Source organism: Mustela erminea, chromosome 14, assembly GCF_009829155.1.
Source record: "Mustela erminea isolate mMusErm1 chromosome 14, mMusErm1.Pri, whole genome shotgun sequence".
Classification (NCBI taxonomy): Eukaryota; Metazoa; Chordata; class Mammalia; order Carnivora; family Mustelidae; genus Mustela; species Mustela erminea.
The window spans coordinates 26,400,154-26,423,344 of NC_045627.1; positions in this window are offsets into that span (position 1 = coordinate 26,400,154).

Consider the following 23,191-nt stretch of genomic DNA (forward strand, 5'->3'; position numbering starts at 1 on the left):
TTGAAATCAGCACATGTGTCTGATTCAACTTTGCACTTCCAGCTCCTGGCAACACTTTGTAGTAGGTACTAAAAAAAGGTTTATTGCATTGAAGAAACTTCTATTATCTGTAATAGTACTCTTGGGGCAGGGAGAAAGAAGTGTTTCTGCAAATTCTTGGGTCCGTGGGTCTTAAAAAGAAGGCCTCCATTCAGACTGGACGCCATGTTAACCAGGGCCCTAACTGAGGGATGAATTTCGTTCTTCCTGTTCTCCGTCCCACTGCGGCTTTCTGATCCAGACTTTTCTGGATTTACTTAGCCCTGCTGTGTCCTGGAGTAGACCCATCAAAACAAAATGTTTTGGAGTTGATTGACTCAGTTGCTTTTTCTGGGGTAACAGTTCTTTTTTTTTTTTTAATATTTTTTAAAGATTTTTATTTATTTATTTGACAGAGTTTACAAGTAGGCAGAGATAGGCAGAGAGACAAGAGAAAGCAGGCTCCCTGTTGAGCAGAGAGCCCGATGTGGGGCTCGATCCCAGGACCCTAGGACCATGACCTGAGCCGAAGGCAGAAGCTTTAACCCGTTGAGCCATCCAGGCACCCCTGGGGTAACAGTTCTTAATCTGGCATATATGAGTCGGCCTCAAGTCTGTGAACTTCACCAAATGTAAAATGTGCATATGTGCCTGTGTGAAATTTTCCAGGGAGAAGATTCACAGATTCCTCTAAGGGGAACTCAATATTCAGAAAAAAACTGAGAATAATTTCTTGGAATGATTCTGATGGTACCTGCAGATGAGGGATAGAATTAAATATGATGAGAAAAGAACCAAAAAGAGTGTCCATCTAGGCAGTTGATTGCTTATCCACATAGGGAGTTTCTAAAACTTTGGTATGCGTGGAGATCTCTTGAGGATCTGATATAAAATAGATTAATATTTCACTGACATTAAGATTCAGTAAATTCAGATTAAGGTTCTGGAACTGGCCTTTTAAATAAGTTTAACAGGAGATTTTGAGGTAGGTGTCCCCCAGAGCACACTCTTGACTTTCTAACATGTTTGGCCAAGTAAAGACAAGGCTTTTCACCATTTTTTAATCAGCTGGGACCATTTCATTTGGAGAGTGGTTCCCACACCTGGCTTGGCACAACAATCACTCAGTGGAGCTGGTGCTTAGTGGTGTTGATAGTGGTGGTTTTAAAACACAGACGTTGGGGCGCCTAGGTGGCTCAGTGGGTTAAGCCTCTGCCTTCGGCTCGGGTCATGATCTCAGGGTCCTGGGATGGAGCCCCGCATTTGGCTCTCTGCTCAGCAAGGGGCCTGCTTCCTCTTCTCTTTCTGCCTGCCTCTCTGCCTACTTGTGATCGCTCTCTGTCAAATAAATAAATAAATAAAATCTTAAAAAAAAAAACAACACAGATGATCAGGCCACACTCCCAGAGACTCTTATTCACTAGAGCTGGGGGGTGGGAGGGAGCTGAACATCTACTTTCAAAAATCTCCCAAGGTTATTCTGCACATAGCCATAATTAAAACCATTGGAGTAGTGGCCAGGACCAAGGCATTCATGTTGAAATAATTCCACACAGTATGGGAAGCTTTCCTTGTGCATTTGGTCCCAGAAGCAAACTGGAAGTTAAATATTACAACAAAGCTTTGCTGTGAAAACATTTCCATTTTATTAACCTTTGGACTCCTCTTCAAAAGGCAAGTAAGCAAGTAACTGTTTAACACTTGTTAATGTTTTACTTTCACAGAGGTCAGTGAAGGGAAACATAACCCATGGATTGGATTTCAAAATGGAGTATTAGCCATGTAAAAGCCAAAGTGAGATCTGTACTAGGACTTCTTATGGTATCGTCACTGCTCCAAGCAACAGTTTGATTAAAATGAAAATGACCCAATTAAGGAGCTTGAGTGAAATCTCAGAAGGAATAACAATACCAGGGACTCAAACTTTTTAAAAAACAGTATGTTCTCTAAACACCAAATGAGAATGATTCAAATGTATCATTAATGCTCAAAATCACCTCCAGTTATAGACACAGAATATTCAGTAATTACTCTGGTTTCTAATACTCTCAAAATTATGAAGAGAAGCTAACCAGTTAATATCCATTAGTAAAGAAAATGCACAACCACTACACACTATTTATACAAAGGACAGGCTAAAACTAAAACCCTGAAGGAAGTTGTAGTATTACTTTATAAGACATTCAGTTTAATTGAACAGATGCTCATTCAGTGGTCCTTTACTGTGATTCAAATGAGATAACGTACACAGAGTCCTAATCATGATATCCATTATATAGTCAATGTTTAATAAGGTATCATCCTAATACCCGAGGATTCTGGAATCCTGTGACATTTCTAATGGGCATGGAAGTTCCCACGTGACTTGGGACTAGAATTTCTGACTGATGACAGGCTTCTAAATACCACAATTAAATTCTCAATCCAGAGAGATGAAGACTACCCTAACATCTACCTCAGGAAGATGGTGATATTTTTCTAAAGCATGATGAAGTGAAGACACATATTCCCCATCTTAACAACACAACTCTAGTATTGGTGGAAAAAAAAAAAAAAACTCAAGGGGTTTCAGACTATTAGTTTCAAATTCCTAGGAAACGCCAGAGGAAATGTAAACTGTGAAAAGCAAGACAAATACCTGAACTCCCCTAGATTTGTCTAAAAGAATGTCACATTTGGAGGGAAAATTTCTTGGGAATCTTTCCAGGCTTCTTCATATCTCACTCCTGTTTTCCACTGGAACACTTCACTGGTGTTTTTTGTTGTTGTTGTTTTGTTTGGTTTGTTTGTTTTTTCCCCTACCCCTTCCACTCATTGCAGGATTTAATGATTAAGACTCTCTTTTGGGGGGCACTTGGGTGGCTCAGTGGGTTAAGCCCCTGCCTTCGGCTCAGGTCATGATCTCAGGGTCCTGGGATCGAGTCCCGCATCGGGCTCTCTGCTCAGCAGGGAGCCTGCTTCCCCTCTCTCTCTCTGCCTGCCTCTCTGCCTCCTTGTGGTCTCTGTCTGTCAAATAAATAAATAAAATCTTTAAAAAAAAAAAAAAGGCTCTTTTTTGCTCCCTTAATTCTCATCACTTAAGATCTTGGCATGCCTTGCTCTATGTAGTACGACACTAAACCTACTGAATCAAAACCACATGTTATCAGCATCCACCGGTCATTCATTTGTGTATTAAAGTTTGAGAAGCACTGGTCTAACACACATAATTTAGTTTCCCTTTGTTTCATGATGCCCACAGAGAGTTTTAAATTGTACATTAAATTTGTGGTTAATGGTTAATTCAGTAAGCAACAGGAGACATGGAACATTTTTGAACAGCAGAATAAAGGAGCACATGCCTGAAATTTGTTCATCTTGATGACCAATGATAGTCTTATTGCACTAAGATTTCTAAATTACTTTGGCTTACGAGACAATTTGAATAGAAGCTGAGAACTATATATTAGAGCAAATAGCATGCACCATTTAAAAAAATTAACTGGCTTGGATCTTATAATTGGGAACAGAATATAGCTACATCAAGTTATGTATTCCTGTTAAGCCATTATCTACCCTCCTGCAAGAGGAAGTAGCCTCACAATAACGTTAATCATTTTAAACTGCAACCTGAAGAGGTTGTAATGGTTATTTTTTCTGACATGCTTGTGATTTAGTCTTATGAGTCATTCTTCTTAGAAAAATAGAAATTGGATCTGGAACCACGGACTTGTACAGAAATAGCTCATGGTTCAGCTCCCCACGTCTCTCACTCTGCTTTGACTTTTCTTTGAAAAGCAAATTCTCTTAACTTTGTGATTTTTGACCTTAGAAGCTACCAAGTCTAGATCCATACCACTGGACCTTTTTTCAGTGAACGGGCCAGTTAGTTCAGCAAACAAAAGCCAACTCAACCAACAGCAGACACCAATAGGTGGTAGGCAGAAATAATACCTAGGAGCAATATCAAGAATAAAAAACAGAGGGTAAGGGCGCCTGGGTGGCTCAGTGGGTTAAGCCTCTGCCTTCAGCTCAGGTCATGATCTTAGGGTCCTGGGAATAAGCCCTGCATCAGGCTCTCTGCTCAGCAGGGAGCCTGCTTCCCCTCACCCCCACCTGCCTCTCTGCCTACTTGTGATCTCTATCTGTCAAATAAATAAATAAAATCTTAAAAAAAAAAAACAGAGGGCGAATATTTAAAGCAATAGAAGACAAAGTAGTAAGGACAATCCCAACACAGTCAAAAATTAAAACAGGAATAGTGGTTAGCATTATAGGCTAATTCTAAGCTTCCCTAATGCAAAATTTACACCTATAATGTGTTGCTTTAGGACCAGATGGATACTTTACATATATTTTTCCCTAATTCCCTAGTACCTTGCAAGGTGGGTATCATTATTTGCTCTTCAAAGATGAGCACACCAAGACCAGTTTATCTAACTTGCCCCAAATTATATTCAGACCAAGAAAAGAATCAGGATATTGTCCCAGGTTTGACTCTCTGAAGCCCATGACCCATTCACTCTACCATACCTCTTTTGAGGAAAGGATGACCTTCAATTTTTCTACCCACTGAAAATTATCTCAATGTGAAGAGAAGAGCTCCTTGACTTCCTAAACCACCATTTTCCAGAGTGTGCTCAATGGCATGCCAGATCTGAGAGATTCTCTGTGAAAAAAGTGTTCTACAGACAGGTGAGTTAAGGAAACAGAGGATACTTAGTGGATCCCAATGAACATTTAAGAAGGCCTTGTGAACTATTTGACCTTGAGACATTTGTTCTACTTGTATTTGCTATTTTAAAGAACACTGTAGGAAATGTTGCCTTCTTTCTTTGAAGTATCTATGTCTAGATGCTTATTAACAAAATAAAACAATAAAAAATCCTAAGCATTTTGGAAAAACCATGGAATATTTCTCTTAGAGCCAGATAAAGGACTCACACATTTGCAAATGGTCTTCAAGCTAATAACTAACTCTTGAACTCCTTCCCCTTCTCTTTCTCCCACACATTTGGACTATGCATTTGGATCTTTCCATGCCCCTCAACTCTGACCTCTTCAACAGGGATAGAATACCCGTTGTCATTGCTTGGTTTCAGAACCTTCATTTCCATATTTCATCTTCCACACTTCATTTTTCCAATCATCTTCATTTTCCACACTTCATCTAGTAATCTTTCTAAAAAAATAATCATAAAAAAACAAATCTGCTTGTGCCAAATTTCATTTTAACACCTCTATTATCTCTCTGCTGCTTACTAGATAAAGATCAAACATTTTAGCTGGCACATGAACTTCACATTTTGTTTCCAGGATATATCTTGATACTCTCTGATCAATCTGAGCTCAACACTGTTCCTAACACATTCCAGGTTCTTTATGTAGTGTATGATGCCCTGTGCTCAGAATGTTCTTTCTTCCCTTCTTTGCATGGCAAATTCCATTCTCCCTTCACACCCAGTTTAATTACCATGGCCTTTCAAATACCTGTTTCAGCATTCTGGGGCAAAGTTTGCTACTTTCTTTTTTATGCTTTTACAGGTTTTTGCTCCTTTCTCTATAGGTTTACCGGGTAGATTTTAAATTTACTTGCTTTCTAGTTTCTCATCTTCGCTAGAATGCAAACCTCTTGAAAGTAAGAACTCTTATTTATTTTCACAGCCTTATTTTTCATAGGTGTTAATTAAATGTAGCAAAAATTGATAGCTTGTTACAGAGCACCCCAGATATAAAGATTTAGCTCTAGCAGCTGCCCTATTATCTCTCTTACATTCTCTCATTTTGAGGTTAAGCTTCATCACACTCTAAGTTTCTTAGTTTTATGTATTTTTTCCTTTCCAAGTTTCACAATTACTTCTTTAGGACTGCAGCCTGCAGTGTAACAGTCCATCATACCATTTCTTTGATCACTCGGAGCCTCTTGAACCAGGCTTATCATTTCTTGCACAAGTATTTATGATCTAAGCCTTGTTTTTCATGTAGAGAATATTTTCCTTTTGAGAGGCATCCAAACTATTTCCCAAGAACTTGAAAGTCAGTGGATTGAGCACATCTTCCCCCACAGTGATGCATTTCTCCTTTGCTTATTTCAGAGATCCTTGTCAAGACAGCATAGTGTAGGTGTAAGGCCAGTTGTTCTCAAGAGTGTTGTCCCTGGAGAAACATCAGCAACATCACTTTGGAACTGAGATAAATGAAAAATTTCTGGTCCTGTCTCTGACCTACAGAATCAAAAATTCCAGAAGTGGGGCTTTATCAGCTATGTTTCAACAAGCCTCTAGATGAGTCTGAAGCCCAACAACATTTGAGAACCTCTGCTGTAGGAGCGTGGGCTTTCAAGTCAGACTACCTAGAGTCAAATCCTTATTCTGCCTCTGGACCTTGTGTGCTCCTTACTATACTGTACTCTCGTGCTGTATCCCACATCCTCTTGACGTGCATTGTAACTCCTGCTATTGCTGTGGTAACTGTCTTGACCACACTTTGCCTAGGCTGCATTCATCTCTTGCTTTCTGCTGCCATGTGGGACCTGGTCAACATTCTAATGCATACGTAAACCTGAAAGTGACATGCAAATCTGAAAGAGTTGGCCACTTTGGGGGCAATCTTTGGCCAATGAGACAATGGACGCCATTATTAAATTATCTCTTCTTCTCTTTCTTGAGGACAATTTTGTGACTTCTTTTCCTCAGCTCCTCCAAGTTGTAGATGGACTGAGGCCCAGCTGACCACTCAGTGACTGTGTCAGTTACATGGCTTTGACTGGCTTTCTGTGCTTCCCTCTTTTACATTTCCCAGTCCCCCATTCCTGTCCCTCAGGGTCATTTCCCAAAATAAACTACACAGTAGGCAAGCCTTTGTTTCAAGCTCTACTGATGGGGGATTCCTAACTATGACATCAGGCAAGTTTCTTCACTTCTCCAAACCTCAGCTTCCTAACATGAATGAATATAATTGTGTTTACCTTCTAACCTTCTTCAGAGTATGAAGTGTGATAATACAGGTAAAGGGCTTAGAAGCACACCTAGAACAAAGTAAACATCAACCATGAGGGTTCCTATTATTCCCTTCTTCCTTTAATTTTTCATAACTATGCTGTCTCCATCTGTGGCAGCATTTTTATATCTTATAGATAAAAAGCCTAGTCTCTAGAAAAAAAAAATAAATTTTGGGATGGATACCAGCTTTGAGTATCCCATCCTTTCTTCTTTGTCTTTCAGGATAGCTAAAGTTGAAATGGGAAGATTGAATCTGTTTGAATCAGAAAGCATTAAATCCAAATCTTGGCTGCAATTATCAGCCGAATGAATTTCTAAAAGTATTACATATTCTGTTTTATCTGTAGACTTGAGATCATCTTACCTACCTTTCAAGGTTTCCAGGACCCATAAGAAAGTTAGATAATTCATATAAAGGGTCAGGCACATGATAAGTGCTCAATAAATGCCAGTTCCTTCCACCATTGGAAGATGTTTCTTTGTTAAAAAAAAAAAAAAATCCCTCTTTGTTTCCATTTTATTATCCTTATCCTCCTCCAAGACCTCATGTTTTCCTGCACCTTATCTCTTGTTAGACTTTCACAACAGCTTTTTGATTTATATAATCTTTATAGCCTTTAATCCCTACTGTATCCTCATGTAGACCCTTCTAGAAACATTGTAGCATTTTTACAGACTTGATAATCTAGTCCTAACCTACCTATGCAATCTTATTTTTACTACTTCAAATTCTATTTCTCAACAGTCTCCATTTGTTATCACACTAGATAGCCACATCTTGTATGTTCACTCCTCCCCACCCATCCTCACATCCCTCACTTTCATTTCTGACCATTCTTTCTTCTATCTCCTTCATCTAGAATGTTCTTTCATTTCTTTCTCAAATTACAGTGTTTTCATTTCCTAACTGCCATCATCTCCAACAGCTGTTCTGGGCTCTTCTTCCTCCGACTCCTCCTGCATTTGTATTCAATAACAGAGAGTTGGTGCCTAAAAGTCCACACTTTAACACCTGTTCTTTCAGGGCTCAGTGCCAGGGCTTTGGGACACACCATTCAGGTCACCTAAATGTAGAGAAGTTAAGAGTAACTTGTCATCACTGTCATTTCAATTATACACAGCCATTCAGTCCAACAGCAGGATTTTGAAATAAGAAGTGATTTGTCACCAAACAAACACATCCTAAGGAAAGCTGCCCAGGCTGAAGAACATTCCAGCTCTCATTTCACTCCTACTTGTCTTAGAAGCAGTTCTAAAAACTGCAAATGTCTGTATTTGTTTAATTTGAGGAGAAACTAAATCCATAATTTTCTGTGTCCCTTTGCAGAGGGAAAAAAGTTAAGATCCACAGTTTTATGGCTTTCTCTCCATCCTCACACTAGGTCATTGTGTCTGAATGCCATCCAAGATACAGATGATTTGTTCACAGAGTAAAAGCTGCAAAAACTTAGTGTTTCTTGGAGCTCCTTGTTTTGTTGGTGGGTTGAACTCATGTCTCAGTAAAATTGTTTCCACAATCTTAGGATTGTGGAAATCTTAATGCCAGATATTTATAATTCATGACCATTTATTTATAATTTACAAACTTCCTTCTTTTAAAAGTAACTTCAAGTATCTTGTAATGAAAATGAATATATACTCCTACATGGAGTTTAAAATAAATAAGAAAAGGACAGCAAACATAGAGGACATCACATAGAAGAAGGTCACAGGTCTCCAAGGACTTCACTGAGAGAATAAGACATTCTCTCATATGGCAGTCTGGATGGTAAAGAAGTAGAAAATTAAACCAAGGATGAGCTATTGATGGCAATTAAGTATTGCATTAACTCTAAACTCCTGACAGTCAGACCGAGAAAGAAAAAGAGGGGAGGAAAAAAAGTTAGATATCTCATTCAAAAAAAAAAAAAAAAAAAAAAAAGGTTGGGGGGATTACCTGATCTTCAGAAGAGATGAATTTTCTTTTCTGATGTTAAGTTTTAGAGACGTTAATTAGAAGAATAAATGTCATGAAGCTAAATCATGGAAAATGTCTTCAAAAGCAGTTCCACAGAAGATGCTTTTTGATGGCCATTTTTCATATGAATATATAATTTTCTAAAATGTAATGTTAAATTGTAGTTCAGTAAAGACATTTCTATATCTAGTACAGGTACATTTTGTTGGTGTATTCTAAGTTGTTCTTAGTATGTAGACCATGAGGACGATAGGCCTTGAATAGTTTGTGAAGGAAGGACCAGTTGGCAGGATTAGGATGCGTGACATTTACAATCTGATGGTCAGTGATGGAGGAAAGCTTCTAAGGGTAGTAAGGAATTTGTTTTTATGGGCTTCAAAAGCAGTTAACACACAAACTCTGAAATTACCCATGATCAACACTAATGCAAATCTATTTCCCAATAGGATTTTCCTCCTGAAATCTGCAGGATGCTTCTTTGGGCCAATTTTCCCTCTGGTTTTTATGTTCACATGGTACTTAATTTTATCTATATAAGAATGGAGGTAGGGGGTGAAAGGTGGTCACATAGTGAAATTTTGCCACAGATCAGACCCTTGTGGGGTTGATTCTGAGCTCTTTTTTTTTTTTCAATTAAATTTATTTCTTTTCAGCATAACAGTATTCATTATTTTTTCACCACACCCAGTGCTCCATGCAATCCGTGCCCTCTATAATATCCACCACCTGGTACCCCAACCTCCCACCCACCTGCCACTTCAAACCCCTCAGATTGTTTTTCAGAGTCCATAGTCTCTCATGATCCACCTCCCCGTCCTTAAAACTTAACTCACTGGATTCCCAAGGACCCATTGTAACACTTTGTGAACCTACAGTTTGAATTTTAGAGGGAATTTACTAAATTTTTTTTGCAGTTTCCTACCAACTTTTAGAGGGTAAACAGCTTAGTTAGGATACTCTCACCCTGAGAGTTTTCCAGCTCAGCCAACAAAAGGTACTAATAACAGAGCATTAAGGAAAGCAGCTCTGTGTCATGGGGAAAAAACACAAGGTATTTGAAATCAAAAGATATGTAGTATTTCTATTATCCTAGCTAAGTTATGTTACCCCTTTGTACTCAGTTTCCTCAACATGAATGTAAAAGACTTGAATTATATCATTTGTAAGCCCTAGCTGTACTATGATATGGTTATTTATAAATTATGGATATGAGTGTGTTGTGTGCGAAGGTGTGGCTGAGGGTATGTTAGTGTATGATTATGTTACTACACTGCTTAATATCTTTCAGTGGCTGTTGGGATGAGATCCAAACTAGGTTCAGCTTATAAAACTCTTTGGATCATGGTTTAGGTTTCCATTGCACCTCTTGCCACTTACCTTTAACATACATATGATATATATATACCATATATGCATACCATTTATGATTATATATAGACATGTATATGTACATATATAGTACCTACTACATATGTACACTATGCATTTTTATAATCATAATAAATGTCCAGTTACCCCCAACTATGGTGTCTCTTGCCTGTAGTTCTTTATACATGCTGTTCCTTTGTCTGACATGATTTCCATCCTTCCCCTGGCCCTCACCCACCCATGCTTCAAGTTCAAAATAATTATAAAAACAATAATAACAGTAGTAATAGTGTAGTACTAACAGTAGTTTAAGAGTAATAATAATAAAAATAATAGTGTCAGCTATATCTTTGCAAAAGCTTGCTATGTCCAGAAATAAAACTTTACATACATCATCTTATTTAATCTTCACCTCAAACTTATGAAGTAGTTGTATTATTCCCATTTAAAAATGAAGAAAAAGAGGTCTCCTAAAACAACGTATCCAACGTTACTTCTTCCTGAAAGGTCTTCTTGATCTGATCTCTCCAATCTCTATCAGCTGCCTGTCCTATGGACTCCCATATCACCAATAATAGCAATTAAGACACTAGATTATGACACTGGTAAATGTTCCATGAAGGAGTCTTGCTTACTATTATATTGTCAATGCCTGGCATAGTACTTGGGTCATAGTATGTGCTTAATAAATATTTATTGAATGGATTAAAAAAGCTATTAAACTCAGAGCTCTCCTTACCAAAAAAAAAAAAAAAAAAAAAAAAGTGATAGTTAGGCCTAATTAGGCATCACTTTGTCTCATTCCCCACATTCTTCTGTTCCTCATGACTCAGTAGGTGCTCATCAGTTTTTGCTACTCAGCAAAACCCTCTTCAAGAATTGGTGGGAGGTGGGGTCCTACCTCTCATGACAGAAGCCAAAGCCTTATGAAAACATTACTTTAACCATGGCTGGATACTAGTTGTCATTGTAGATATAGTATGTGGAGCTATTCCTGGTTCTGCTGCTTTCTGAGTCATTAAAACCTATGCAATATTACCTTCTGAACTGTGGATGGCAGTCATAGAGATTCTCATGTAGGACCTTCCCACATGTTCCAGAATGAACAGGCAACATGAAAACTTGAAGATTCTGTTTGCCTTGCCTCTGGAGTGGTCCGGGATACTGGCCCACCCATCCTACTTGGCAGAAATGTCAGCATAGACCAATGTGAATTATAAGCGGCATACAGTGAATTTCTCAGTAAAGGGAAAAAAATACGTCAAGATTTGTCCTCATTTGAGGTATTCTTTCTGGCTAATTTCCTTTTTCTTATAATTGGACTGCAGCCAGATATTTATTTTTTCAAAACCTTGTGATCCTATAACTTGATGGGATGATCCTCCTCATTAGTCATCAAAAGCTCCAATTAACTGTGGAGTCTGCCATAGTCAAAAGTAAAGTTGGCAATTTCTGCTGAAAGCTAAAACTTAAACATTTTCTCTTTTAAAGTTACAGGTGCAACACAAAAGGGTATTCAAATTATATTTTCAGAATCCTTGTTTTATAAGGTATTGTTTTCTTGCATATATTGACTCATTCACTTAGGGTCCTGACATAGCAGCTGGTTTATATTATGAAATTGAATCCAAGAAAGGAATTTCATAAATAAATAGTAAATAGGAACTTCTCAGTGGGATCTGAGGTTCTAGATGTTGATCTTGATCATGTTGTGGATCTGTTGGTTCCTTAGGGATGTCCTGGCTCTCTCTCCTATTTCTAGATGAAACAAGGATAATGGTCTAGGGCAATCCCTGACAGGCAAGAACATTTTTTTCCAATGTAGTCTGAAAAATGTGGAAGTAGGAAATTCAGTGGCATTCTATGTTTTTGTAGTCATAGATGACAGAGCCTTCTTAGCTGCATCTGAAGTCCACGTGGCCCAAATCCGTGGTCTATAAGAAGATACCTTATTTTCTATCCCTTGGGGTAGCTCTGAGTACAAGTTGTCCTGAAAGAGCACTCTGGCAAACTGTTTAAAGTGAGAAAACATTGCCTCTGTGATATTTAACTTTGTAGTGCAAATGGGAATAAAGAGCTCTGAATCCAGATGTATTACCCAGAGTGTGAAACAGTGAGATGTTGGGAAACAGTTGTCTCTGGAATTGATTTGTCTCCTCTAATTTTTATCCAGAAGTGTGCCAACACCAAAATCCAGCTGGAGGGTCTTATTGTAATTCCCCCTCTCATAACTACTCTGCAAATGCTGGCAGCAAAGTGATGGGAATGGCAAGCCATATCACTAATATGTTTTAAAAACAAATGGGACACTGATCACCTCTGTTCTGCCACATGTTGCCTTGCAGGAGAGAAAAGGCCTGGAACACCTAACTGCATTGAGCTTCCTCACCATAATCAGTAGCTGTTTGGAACACATAATCTCAACTCAAGTTTTCTGAGAAGTTTTTGTTAAAACAAAAAAACAAAAAACAAACGTATTTCTGGTTCCTGTCCTTAATGTATGGAATCAGAAATCCTGGGCAAGGAAGCTATATTTTTAAAAAGTTCTTGATATGATTCTTATGTACTCTAAAGTTCAAGGAGTTCTAAATATCTAAGAATCCAGGCAATAAACATTCGGGTGCACGTGCCCCTTTGGATCACTGCGTTTGTATCTTTAGAGTAAATACCCAGTAGTGCAATTGCTGGGTCATAGGGCAGTTCTATTTTCAACATTTTGAGGAACCTCCATGCTGTTTTCCAGAGTGGCTGCACCAGCTTGCATTCCCACCAACAGTGTAGGAGGGTTCCCCTTTCTCCGCATTCTCGCCAGCATCTGCCATTTCCTGACTTGTTGATTTTAGCCATTCTGACTGGTGTGAGGTGATATCTTACTGTGGTTTTGATTTGTATTTCCCAGATCCCGAGTGATGTGGAGCACTTTTTCATGTGTCTGTTGGTCATCTGGATGTCTTCTTTGCAGAAATGTCTGTTCATGTCCTCTGCCCATTTCTTGATTGGATTATTTGCTCTTTGAGTGTTGAGTTTGCTAAGTTCTTTATAGATTTTGGACACTAGTCCTTTATCTGATATGCCGTCTGCAAATATCTTCTCCCATTCTGTCAGTTGTCTTTTGGTTTTGTTAACTGTTTCCTTTTCTGTGCAAAAAACTTTGATCTTGATGAAATCCCAATAGTTCCTTTTTTCCCTTGCTTCCCTTGCCTTTGGCGATGTTCCAAGGAAGATGTTGCTGCGGCTGAGGTTGAAGAGGTTGTTGCCTGTGTTCTCCTCAAGGATTTTGATGGATTCCTTTCTCATATTGAGGTCCTTCATCCATTTTGAGTCTATTTTCATGTGTGGTATAAGGAAATGGTCCAATTTCATTTTTCTGCATGTGGCTGTCCAATTTTCCGAATGTTTATAACAGCAATGTCTACAATAGCCAAACTATGGAAAGAACCTAGATGTCCATCCACAAATGAATGGATAAAGAAGATGTGGTATATATACACAATGGAATACTATGCAGCCATCAAAAGAAATGAAATCTTGCCATTTGCGACGACGTGGATGGAACTAGAGGGTATCATGCTTAGCGAAATAAGTTAATCAGAGAAAGACAACTATCATATGATCTCCCTGATATAAGGAAGTGGAGATGCAACATGGGGGTTTAAGGGGATAGGAGAAGAATAAATGAAACAAGATAAGATTGGGAGGAAGACAAACCATAAGTGACTCTTAATCTCACAAAACAAACTGAGGGGTTATGGACATTGGGGAGGGTATGTGCTATGGTGAGTGCTGTGAAGTGTGCAAACCTGGCGATTCACAGACCTTACCACTGGGGATAAAAATATATTATATGTTTATAAAAAATTAAAAAATTTTTTAAAAATAAAATATAATTAAAAGAATCCAGTCAAACTGTTTCAAGCACTGTGAAGATACACTTAACTACTTAACCACCATAAAGAAATATTTTTTAAGTCAGAAAATAGCCCTCAAGTCACTGTCTTAGTAAGCTTTCCATTCTTCTGGCTCTTACACCTAAAATTCCATCTTGATATTGGTAATTCTCACTTATGTGTTATCCTAGAGCCTTGTCTAGCCTTCTTACCTGGTTTCTTGGATCTGCTTGGTTTCAGGAATATAAAATCTTGAATGTTAGGGCTAGACATGATTTTAGAGCTCATCTCTTCCAACACCCACATTCCATGAAGGTTTGGCCTTGGCGGGGTTGAGGGGGTATCCCACTATGTCTTCCCTTAAGAGAAAATCCTACTTTGGGAAAAATCAGTATATCCCCAATCAAACCCACATTTCCCTAATTTGTCAAATAGATACTGAAAGTCCAGTGTTGTTTCAAAGGGCAGGGCACTGAGAAGCCAGAGCCATATCAGTTTAAAGGCAATAGTAACCAGGGGTGCCTTAGTAGCCCAGTTCATTTGGCTATCTGACTGTCATTTAGGCTAAGGTTGTGATCAAGGTCATGAGATCGAGCTCCCTGTTGGGCTCTGCGCTCAATGTGAAGTCTGCTAGGGACTCTCTCCCTTCTACTCCTCCCCTCTTAAATAAGTAAATAAAATCTTTAAAGGTAATGCCGTCTAAAGCAAGTCATATGTGTGTTGTCCTCTTTATACCATTATCTTGTTTATGACTACTTCTTCCTGAGCGCAGGTTTTATGTATTATCAGCATTATATTCCTGTGTACTTAGCACAGGCCTGTGCATTTTAGGCTTCTGGCAAATACCTGTTTAATGATAGAAAGAAGAAGGAGGAAGGAAAGGAGGAATTGTTCTTTTAAACAAAATTTAGAGCTGCTTTTGAGCATGTGGACCTGAGCTATCACCAATAGTCTTTGTGTGGTTAAGATGTCTGGTGTTCATCAATATTCATGTTCTTTTTCTCATGAGCTCACAACAACCCTTTTTAGTCTACTTTGTGGATAGATAGATATGCTCATATAACTGAGTTCTTCCAAAGGAGTGTGAGTAGAAGTGATATGTACTACTTCCAGAGTTAGCTCATGAAGCTCTCCCATGTAGGATTCTTACTCTTTCACTATCCACCAACTAAATGAAGTCAAATATAAGGCCCTAGGGAAGGGTGGATCGATAAAACTGAAGGTCTTTGGTATCTGACTATTTCGAACAAAAGCTCCACTGGCTTTTACTGCACTGCGATGTAGGCAAGAAGGAAACTTCTATTGTTTCTGTACCCACTGAAATTTTGTTACATCATTTAGCCCATTGAACTTGCTTGAAAACAACCATGCTTATTCTCACAGTTTTGCCACTTGTTATGATGTTTCATTAGCTGGGCATCATTTAAATCATCTGTTTCTCTGAGTCTTAACTCTCCTGGTTTTGGGGAATCTACAGTTGGCAGATCTATGGTCATTAGCCAAAAAACGATACCTTCCTGTCTTCTAAAGTTCACATACGGGTGAATAATGCAAGAGAATATCTAGACGAATCAGAGGAAGGTAATAACTTAGACCAAGTTTCACCATTATCAAAGTGATCTGTCCTCAGAGCCGACTTTATGGGAATATGCTTGGTTTAATGTTTGGCTATTCTCACCTTAAAATTCCTTACACTTTTTAAACAAGAGACCTTACTATCTCATTTTGTACTGGGACCTGCAAATCATTTAGCCAGTCCTGATTATCATATTTAAGAGAAACAAGAAATTTCTCCTTGGTTCATCTTGGACTTCTATGTCCTGGATGACCGGTCCCAACTACATAAGTATGGGCTACAGAAGTGTGAGCTCAAAGACTAGATCTGGCCAATAGTTGTCCATGTACACAACTTCATCCCATATCTTCCCTGTGACATGACAACTCTCTGAACTCTGATCTGCCTTAGGTGCCTCCATGGTAAAGGGAATGACATATTCCAATGCAATTACCCAGCAAGAAAATGGAAGGTATCCTTTATCAAAACTGACAAGAAGCTATGCCATCATTTTAGAAGGTTTCTATTTCTTGATTTGCCTTGATATAACTTTCTTCCCATACTTAATTCTTGAATTGTCTCCTATTCTTGTGATACTCTTGATTTCTGATTCCTGGCCTTCCTGAACTCTTGTCACTTATTAGCAACCTCAATTATCTACCACCTCAGATGTTTCAGATTCCTCTCTATGTGTCTTTGTACTTATCCATTTTTAGCTAGCCCTTCATGGATGTCCCATTAAACCTTCTAACATGCCTTTCATCCAGATTCTAGAATTTGCCTTCTAGTTCTGGCTTGACTATCAGCTATTGGTGTAGGTTTTTTGACTTAAACGTCAATTCTGCCATCACTACCAGAGGTATTTCTCCCTTTTAAAAAATAACCTTGATCAGTACTGGCTGGTAAATGTTTAACAACCAGGTATTTGCAGGGAAAGGGTATAAAAGCCTGACTGGTAGTATTTGACAGTTTCTGTAGTGTACATACTCCCACAATGACAAATTTCATGCTATTAAAGTGACGTCACTGAACTCAGAACTAGAAGAAATGTATGCTACTGATTTGACTAACACAAGTCTATGTGAGGCCGTTCTAACATACTGCTGGCTAAAAGTTTAATTTTTCTCTTTCTGAAGAGCAATTGCACCACAGGTCATCCTGTTGCCTAAGTCAAAATCCTCTTGTCTTCCAAAGCTCCTCTGAGGAAACCAGTCATTTTTTACCAGAGAAAGTCAGGACTATCCAAAGGAATTAAACTTGATGGTGGGGCCGTGTTTGACTTCTTTCTCTCCTCATCCTTACATTAATTCTTTGCTAAATTGTATAGAACTTATTTCCTTAATAGCTGGTAAATTGACATCATTTTCTCCATTTCTCCTGACATTGTGATTTTGGGCTACCATATTTTTTTGATACTTCTGTCTTCAGTCTTGCCCCCTTCTAATCTTCTCTCTATATTGCTTTCTAAATACAATGTGGTCATATTGTGACCTTCAATAGTATCTCATTCTCTATAGCAAAAAATCATACCTTGTCTTTTGAGAACTGTCTCAACTTCACAATTTCAGAGTCAACAGTAGTCCTCTCATCTCTTATTCTATGCTCCAGCTAAGTACTTTTGTGTGTGTGTTGGCGCGGGAGGGTTTGTCTTGTTTTGTCTTATTTTTATCATTCCACATTTTTATTGCTTCTCTTTTTTTGGAGATTAGGAACACCAATGCATCATCTACAGCTATAGTATACCATCTCAAAATCCACCCTAAATACATATGTTGTACACACACACACACAACCCCACACACATGATGGGCAACTAGAAAAGAGAAGTAATGTAACATTTCTTTCAGTCTGTTGCGGATGTGATAGGACCTAAGAAGCTACACCTTTATCTCTTTCTGATTCCAAACATTTGGTTTAATATCAATGATCATGGCTGGCATTCCTTTCACAGAGGAAGGCAATCTAAATGTGTCACCCATAATTAGTTTACCTTCTCCTTTGGCGTGAGGGATAGCATAGCACCATGTTGCTAGTAGCATCAGAAAGTTACCACCTGGAGCGCCTGGGTGGCTCAGTGGTTTAAACCTCTTCCTTTGGCTCAGGTCATGATCTCAGGGTCCTGGGATCGAGCCCTGCATCGGGCTCTCAGCTTGGTGGGGAGCCTGCTTCCTCCTCTCTCTCTGCCTGCCTCTCTGCCTACTTGTGATCTCTCTTTGTCAACTAAACAAATAAAATATTTAAAAAAAAAAAAGTTACCGCCTGAGGAAGGAAAATGAAAAAACTGTTACCATAACTCAGAGACAGTACTGTACAAAGGTACTTCATCTTTTTATTTATTATTTATTTGAAAGAGAAAGCATGAATAGGGTGAAGAGAGAGTGAGAGAATCTTAAGCAGACTCCACACTGAGCACAGGGCCTGACAGGGGGCTCAATTTCATGATCCTGAGACCATGACCTGAGCCAAAATCAAGAGTTGAACACTTAACTGACTGAGCCACCTAGGCACCCCAAGGTACTTCTTCTTACCATGCCTGTGGACTTTGGTAGAAATAGCCACAGGAACTCCACAACAAGGAAACCTGGAAAATACATATCAACCTCACATCTCTCATGCCTTCCAATCTACTGCCAGTGACTCCAAATGGCTAATTCCAATAAGAAGCCAAATAACAATTTGTGTATATAATCCATAAATCAGACTCTCATATCCTAGAACAGGACTGAGAGAAGTAGAGGGTAGATCCAGAAGTACAAACACAAGTTACCAACACAGCCAATGCCTACTTATTAAACACTTACTATATTTAACAAGTGGTAACTCTAGATCATAAAAGTGTCCTACATTATATACACAGTTATCTCCATTTTACAGATGAGAAAACAGGCTTAGCTGGCTCTGCTGGCAAACAGGTGACAGAACAAGGATTCAAACTCAGATCTGCCTTGGTCTGAAGGTTGAGTTCTTTCCACTTTCACATATTGCCATTATTGTTTTAATATTTGGTCTCATCCACTAGACTATGCTCTATTTGAGTACAAGGTTAACATTTCATTTATCTTTATATCACCAGCACCTTGTGCAGTGGCTTTCCCATAGTAGGTAAAGTAGATAATAGATATTTGTGAAACTGATTAACAAAATTAACAGAATGATTTAGTAGATTAATTTATGTGAGTGAGGACTGGGTAATGGAAACATGTCCGGGGATGTTAATGAATTATATCTGGCACTAAAGGCATCTCTTTGCAATTGTTCTTTATCGATAATTGTCCGCTTAACATCATAGGAAGAAAGAATGCTTATCTGGTCTCTTAACCATAATGGAGTGTTAAAAAAACTGACAAAAGTGGGTTCTCTGTATGCTGATCATATTCCCCCACACTTGGCTAAGAGCTGGGGGTAACAAACAATGGATCTTGCTTTTCCCAGTCCTTCCTCTATGACTTTTCTTCTGAGCTGCCATGCCCTTTCTAATGGTTCATTTCTCTTTCCTTTTCACTTAACTTGGCTTTTATATATCTGTCCATCACTGACTAACTACTAGCTAGGATGGCCTGACTCTTTTTTAACTTTCAAAGAAGCTGCCTGTTCTGAATGTGTGATGCTAGAGAATAGGTTTTGGGAAGTCCTTGAGAACAGTTGTTTATATTCTTTCAAAGGTTGCCAAGTAATAAATAGTTGTTTGAAAGTGAAGGGTAAAGTGGTACTTCATCACCCTGTTTTCTGCTGTTCTTGTGATGGCTCAAATCATAAAACATTGTGTTTCAACCTTCGTAGAGAGATCCCATCAGCCTGGGGTTACTTAGTGGGCAGAGACACTTGCTTCCCTACTCAGTACCCAGGGCACTACTCAATCCCTGCCCAGTTGGAACTCCTCTGGTTGAACCTTTGAAACTCTAAAGCGCTGATTGAAGCTTCTGAGCCAACAAAAGAGGCAAAGCCCCTTTGTACTTTAGCAAGGAAATGTTCCAGTTCTTTTGCACTTTACTAATGAAGGCTGGCCCCATAGCCCTAGTGTCCCTGGTGCACAGAGGGGGGTTGTAGGGAAAAAAGGCAGCTTCACACTCTGAGGTCATTCTTCTCTTCCCAGGGACTTTTATGGATGGCTTTCCAGTCGTTGAGGGGTTTGCTACTCATTCAGATTTCATAGCTTTGGATCTGGGTGAGGGGGAAAAAAAGGGAGACAGAGAGAGGGTTATCTGGTACATTGCTGAATTGAGTCAAGTATTCCAATGTCTGGACTCAGGCGTACTTTGTCTCCTTTACATTCATCCCCACCTAGTTTCACTCCTTCCGGGAGCGTAACCTGCCTTTTAGAGATTTCAGTTTCCCATCTTGAATTTAGTTTGTAACTTCTAGTGCTATGGATATATAAATTATTTACCGTTTTGTTATTGTTGGATTAGGTTAAAGCACTTCACAGGAGAGTTTCCGATATTCATTCTCATACCATCTACTGCCTCTAGTAAGCTGAATGAAGGGAGTCTTTGCTCTTGACACAATCTTAGAAAATGTGAGGTTTTGAAAAGCCCAACACCCAAATCCCCACTCACAACCTGTTGTGTTATAGATTTAGATATGGAAATTGAAATGAATAGGATTGCAAACAACAGGCCCGAAAGCAGCTTTAGAATGTGATCCCCAATCTTCAACTTTATAAATAAGCTGTTTGGGACTTAGAGTGATTACTGGACATGAGTTAATGTGTAAGATGAAAACAGTGTCCTATTGGTAATTGACTAGAAATCTTTACATTTGCAGAACCTATTAAATTAATCGTGGTATAGCATTTGAGCTTATAATAAGAGAATATAATGTAAAAGATGGTTCTGAAACCACTTAGAAGCATCTGGCCCAAATCAGACTCCAATTTTAGACCTAGTCGTACCTAAAGTTTTCTATAATTTATTACATCAGAAGACTCAAAGGGTTATTTTTATGCAGGGAAAATTGGACTCATGTAAAAGTTATTTTCATCACTTCATCTAATTACAAAGCTGAGCACAGAACTATGACTACTCAAACATGTGGAAGATATAACAAAGGGTGAATAGAATTGAAAGACAGTCTTGACTAGCTGTCAAGGTAAGCAAAGATGGGAAAAATGACTCCCATGATTAGAGGGGAAAATAAGAAAGCAGTAATTTCTTTTTAGAATGTTTACACACTTGATTTGGTTAGGTATTTTAAGGGTTTGTGTTATCTATGATATTGATTTTTCCTTAGTAGCATGTAGCTTATTCCAGCAATAATGTGTGTTTTTATTGCACCTGACTTTAAGGAATATGGTCTCCCACTGAGAAAAAGAAAGAGAAAGACTTATGGCTGGGCCAGGGAATGTGAATTTGAGCAAACAGACATAGAGTCTACATTTAGGCTAAAGGTCCATGTTACTCCAGGTGATTTTTCCCTTCCTTTGGGATAACACAAAACTACAGTAGCATTGAGGAAAGAAATTTTAGATAAAAAAAAAAAAATGTTTGTGGTTAAAAGTGAAACAAAAGAAACCTTAGTATGAGGAGTCAGTCAACTATTTTGAGTTCTTTAAAAAAAACAAAGAACCCTATTTGGTCCAGAAAAAATACCTAAACATTTTCTCAACTCTCAGTTTTACCTTTGGAGAGATTAAATACATTTTAGCTTATCTAGTTCCCTTCCAAAATATCAATGCTGAGAAGCAGTCTGCATACAAGTCAGAGAAATGTGAAATTAAATCCAAATCATGTAGTTTATAGCCATGTGAACTTGAGCGAATCTCTCCCTCTGAACCTCAACTTCCTTATCAATTAAATGATGTAAGTAATGACTATTTTTAGGGTTGGCACAAGGGGTAAGTGCAAAAAGATAAATGTCAATAAATAGTGTTTTCAAATTTCTGATGAGCAGATTCTTATCTGAGACTCAGCACTGTCAGGATTTTTCCACTCTCTCTGTAATTGACTGCAAGACTAGCTGTTTTCTTACTCATTTAGTTACTCTTGCTGCCCAGGTACTAAACAACTTAGAAACAAAGGTATCTTGGGTTTGCACTAGTCCAAGATATATTACTTCCCAGAAAATTGAAGAGGTCAGAAATAGGTTGGAATAAGTAATTTTCAGGGTTCCATGAGGAAGGAGCTTATTATGCTTGCATAATTTCAGACACAGGTGTATATAAATAATGTTATTATGCAAACATAAATGCCAGTGTGTGTGGTGGGCTGAAACCCCCTCATCACTACATGAGCATAGACATTATTTTGTTTCAAATTCTTATTATTAAGTAATCACTATGTGTTCAACACTGTTTTAGGTGCTTTATGTATGTCATTTTTGTTTAAGTCTCACCATTATCCTATGGAAAAGATATTATCCTCATTTTGCATTTGAGATAACTAACCAGAGAACTTAACCTGGATTCATAAGCAATGTCTATGTTGTAAGTTATGTGTAGGGAATCTAGTTAGGACTCTTGCAAAAATCTAGTTGAGAGAAATTGTTGGTCTTCTTCAAGAGTAAGCACAGCTAAATTGGTAAGACTAGGGCTTCACACAATCATAGTCACAACTACAATTGTACTCAGATGATCCAGATATGATTACATAGGGGCCTTCCATAATAATATATCTGTGGATCATGCAGAAGTGCATGGATACCAGTTTTGAGAAATACTGGTAAATACCACTCATTTGGCAATAAACCTTATAAAGTCTGGTAGTACCTCTTGTATTGTGTCATATACCTTAGAGCTAGGAACTTTTCAAGATTTTATGAAACAGAGGGCATGCTCAGTGATGATATATTTCTTATTTCCTAACACTTATTGAGTTCTCATATGATATTTATGGATTAAATTATACCCAAACTCCTCTTCAATGGACAGAATGCTTGGTCTGATATGAAATTCTAAGTTTCACATTTTTCTCTCTGCCACCCAGTTAAAGGAGAGGCTCAAATTAATATTCCCTGAATAATAAACATTAAATGGTTTTATGTACAACATGGGAATATGAGCTTTATCTCATTTGATCCTACTCCAGCCCTATGAAGAAGGTTATATCATTATCCCCTCATACAGTGGTTAGGAAAGTACTAAAGCCCTGAGGCTTAGGGAGGGCCTATAATTTGCCTAACATAACCTGGCTACTAAGCAGCAGCAGAGCTGAGGTTTGAACTCAGGCAAACCAACTTTAAACCAGAGCACTAGATCCACACACTGTAATGCTTAGTGAATCCTGGAAGCTTCGTGGACATCTTTGATGACATTGGCCTCCTGAGTTCTATAGTTTGCCCTCCAGCTGCTTAAGTTGCTTGAAATGCCTGTTTCATAAATGTAAGTGAAGAAACCTCATCTTTGTTCCATGAAGACCCATAAAGAGATAATCTCATTTCTCAATGGGGGTGTAGGAGGTTTATTTGTAGTAAGAGTTTTGTGCCGCACTTT